Consider the following 4,864-nt stretch of genomic DNA (forward strand, 5'->3'; position numbering starts at 1 on the left):
ATGGGCTTTCTGAGGTCCCAGATAGCTTTTCTGATTTCCTTTTCTAACTGTCAGAATTTAGTAAATTAGCATATGGTCCATTGATACTTATGTGTAGACACTAGTCCCTAGAGGCAACTATTTTTGGTTTCAAATCTGGGCAAATGCAGCTCCAGAAAATTCTGAATGTGACAAACAAGAAACAGGTGGTGTAAACAAGTCAATGCTGCTAAAAATACAAACTTGCAAAAACAAAGATACTATTCTGACATGGTTTGCACATAAGACTGGCATAGCATGTTTCAAGTACACACATATATGTCAGCAGGTGGGGGGACATACCATATTCTGTCTCCCCAGTTGAAAAGGTGGGGGGGTAGACATGTACCCCCTACCCCCCACCAAATTGCGCCCATGACTGTGCTTGTTGTTGACTGCGCCTCTGCCTGACCCCTGCATGTACCGCTGCTTCTCAGACTGCCTTCCCGTGTACCTGCCTGATTTCTGAGATAAAGCCTTTAACTTATACCTTAGTATTTTGATTCTGCATTTGTGTTCAACCTACTTCTGTGCCATGCCTACCCAGCTTATGACAGTAATACACATTAACTAACGGGTAATTATACCTTAAAAAATGTTTTATTCATAATTTAGTTATAGTGTTGATGCTGACTAAGGTATTCATTTAAACATTATTTAAAAACTTATACTATATCAACTTAAATGAGTGCTTTACTAAGCAATAGCTAACCATTAATTAAGAGTTAAATAAATGTTTACCCTTCATTTGTGAATAGTGTTTGTGCTACCTAACATATACGCTATTTAATAACAGATTGAGGGATTATATTTCCCAGCCTGACTTGGGAATGCCCCTAGATCCCCGGGAAGAGTTACAGTACTTGGCCAAGGATAGAAAAGTGTGGGATGAGCTGCTTGGTCTGCTGCCACTGCAATCCGGATAAGCAGCAGAAAATGAATGAATGAATGATTTAATAATGTATTATTTACTAGAGATGTGAGTTAATACAGTAATGTAGATTGCTTAACAGTTAAATAACACAGTAAGTATTATGCAACTGTTAACCAATATCTTGTTAGCATTTATTGTGTTTTGACTTTATAACATATTTTAGTTACTATGACATAGTACATGAATGAAAATGTAAATCCTGATTAAATGTTAACAAGACACATTGATAGATGATGCTCATTTTTGTATTATCAACTGTTCATTAAGATTTATTTATATAGCACTTTTTTCAAGATACAATCACAAAGTGCTAAATTTTAATAAAAACACAAAGATTAAAAACAGCAACAACACAACATTAGGTGAAAACAATCCTGTACAAATGAGTCTTGAGCTTGCCCTTAAATGCTCCAACAGAGTCCATGTAGGGCATATCCAAAAGCAGTGGTTTGGGTACTACCACCCCAAAATGCACAGTCTCCCTTGGTTCTCAACCTAGACCTCCGCACACCCCACAGGTTCTGGTCTGAGAACCTCAGAAACCTGCTTGGAGCATAAGGGTGTAGGAATTCACTGATGTAGAGTCACATCTGACCATGCAAAGCTCGGAAAGATCAGCAACTGCAAACTTAATTGATTGGGGAGCCAATGCAGGGAGGATAGAATTGGTGTTACGCGGGACCTCTTGAAAGACCTAGTAAGAAGACTTAAAGCTGCATTCTGGACAGTTTTTAAGTGGTCCAGAGAGGACTTGCTGAAGCTAAAGAACAGTGAGTTACAATAGTCCAGGTGTGAGGAAACAAAGGTGTGGATAATCATCTCCAGCTCAGATCTGGACACAATGCAGCCAAGGTGGGCAATATTTGGAAGGTGGAAGAAACAAGATTGAACAAGATGGGTAACATGTCCAAATTGAGAGCATGGTCAAACATAACACCCAAATTTCTGACTGCAGAGTGATCAAACGAGGACAGAGAGCCAAGGTTCCTCATCATGGAGGGAACAAACTCTTCAGGGGCACAAACAAGGACCTCCATTTTTCCTGTATTAAGAGATAGATAATTAGATGGCATCCAGCTTCTTATGGCCTCTACGCAGGTCTGAAGGATGGCTACCCTAGTAATATTCTAAGGAGTAAATGAAATGTACAACTGGATGTCATCTGCATAACAGTGATATAAGGCCTTGCTCTCACTGCCTCTGATGCGCTTACCGAGTCTGCGGGTTAAGTAAACGCTGCAGCTGGCCACTCACACCACCCCCCGGAGCTGCAGCCAACTCCAGCACTGCACCCTGTCTGCTGTATGGAGCTGCGGCCAACTCCAGCAACAGGTCCAGAGGCTACGCATGCTGTTTTGATGCGGGGCGCTCCGGCAGCCCGCAAGGATAGAGTTCTTGCGGAAAAATCCGCAGCACCACAGGGTCTCGGTAACCACAGCTGCAGAGCTGCGTGGCCACTGAGAGAGGTCTGTATCTTTTTAATGACTTGGATTCTGTGCGGGTCCCGCATCTGTTCCCCGCAATGGTGACACCAGATGTAGTGTGAGTGAGGAGTTAGACTTCAACAAAAGAGCTCAAAAGGTGTCTAAGTGTGGACAAATAGGTTAAGTAAACAGGTTAAGTAATGTACATTACTGTATTAACTAATGGTAATATTACACAATACATTTTGAAATCATGTCTAAATTAACACCTTAATTTACATTAACACCGTTAATTATTTAGCTTTTAATTAACAGTTAGTTAATGCTTATTACTGCATTAACCAATGTTGATAATATCTAAACTGTATAAATTAATACTGCAGTTAGCGTGAACACCTATTATTAAATGACAACAAACACAATGTTTAACCCTTACTTAACTGTTAGTTAATGTTTCTTGCCACATTAAGCTTAAGCATATAATACTGGAACATATTTTACCATAAAGCCACAACTGTGCTACAAACATCTCTGAATGTCACCATTTTCAGATGACAGGTGGATGCTCCATTCAACACCCCCCCCCTCCTCCGCCCGACCACAGTCATTTCTGAAGATAACTTTTTGAAACCTCACCGCTTGAACAGGAAGTGAAACAGATGCTGTAGAACAAAATGTGTTCCAAAGTTCAGACGGCTGAAAAGATGGAAATTAAATTTACATTTTTGTCTTCAGAAGATCTTTGGTGGATTTGTTTACTTAGAAATTATGAATAACCCACAACAACTATGAAGGGATTAATTAATTTAAAACCATGCTTCAATAAATATTACTTTAATCCAGAAATTAAGTAAAAAAAAAGTGCCAGATTTTTGTGTGTCTGTTTGTGAAAAGTGTTATTAATACATAAACGTATGAAACCATACATATAATAATAGTGTCTCATTTTTATGCACGTACCTGAGTTGTGGCGACAACCCACCACAGTTCTGTGTAAGCTTACTCACAAGAGTAGCGGGGCACTCACATGTAAAACTGCCTGATATGAAAATTACTCCTAAAGTCATTGAGTTTTTGCAATGACCAGGTTTTGACTGTGACTTCTTGTTAACCTATACTTGTTCACTGGGGTCACAGAGTGCTTGCATGTGAACTAGTCCAAAAAAATTGGCCGAGAGAGAGCATGTGGAGGAGACATGATATCTGAAAGCGCTGATATTTTATTGTGGCGACAAGGGCAGGCATAGAAGGATGCAACCCATGTTAATGTCCCACTTCTGAAGATAACAAGACAAAAATGCATGTTCCATAAGCCATTAGGGTCGTAGATTTGATTTTAAAATTCAGAAACAACTTGGCTCAAATGATTTATTAGACATTCAGAATACATAATGACATAAATAACTTAAAATTGAACAAAATAGCAATTAATATATTTTCAAACACACTTACACACAAACAAAACTTTAACAAAGTTATGACATGTTATTAATTAAAGGTTAAAAACATGCAGTTTTATGTGGTCACCATCATTTCATTTGTTAATATACATCCAGCCCTATATTGAAGACCTGTGACACATTCCAAAAAAAAAAAAAAAAAAAAAAAAGGTGGGATGAGGAAACTTTATTCTAAATATAAGAATTAAATGATCAGTTTTACAGTCAGTTTTCTTGAAACGAGTCAGAGGATGGATACATGAACATTTCCAAGTCACTGGACTCACTTATACACTGAAAAGCATTTGACCAATGGTTACTTAAAAAAATGTTGCAACAAAGTGACACATAATATAATCAAATATATTTTAAGTTCTAAATTATAGAAGTGATTAATCATTATAGTTAGAATAAATTGCCCCATCAGAACTTCCATCCATTTTTCTATACCCACTTACTGCAATTAAGGGTCATGGGGCCCCATCCCAACTTAATTTTGGAATGCATTTCAGGCCTTAAATGTAGGGATGAATGTATATTAACAAATCATTTGAAGTTGACTACACAAACCATGAAATATCCTGGGTTCATACTGTCTGCAAAGAAATAGAAGTATAAATACAAGTCAAATGAAATGTAGGCACTGTTTTTGTTTGTATGAATTAATTTTCCAGATCGTCCTAATTTGTTTCTGATTTGGGGTTGTAGTTGATGGTACTCTATTTTTCCTATGAATTCTTGTTATTACTGGCTGAAAATTATATCTGTATGTCTATATATGTCTGCTTTTGTAATGTTTTATAGTTTGGCAGAGGAAAAGAATTATAGTCATAATCTATCTGCATTTTTAACCGTGCTTCCTTTCTCAAAGTTCAGTAACAGTCAGAAGACTCATAGTTCATAGTTTTTTAACATGACACAAAACACAAATACATGTACGAGGGTAGGCTGAAAAGTTCTAAGGCTCACTATAATGCAGTTAATGCATTACTCCTTCATGGGGAACCTTAGAACTTTTCAGCCTACCCTCGTATCATGGTGAAATAGAC

This window comes from Thalassophryne amazonica, chromosome 2, assembly GCF_902500255.1.
Source record: "Thalassophryne amazonica chromosome 2, fThaAma1.1, whole genome shotgun sequence".
In the NCBI taxonomy this organism is placed as follows: domain Eukaryota; kingdom Metazoa; phylum Chordata; class Actinopteri; order Batrachoidiformes; family Batrachoididae; genus Thalassophryne; species Thalassophryne amazonica.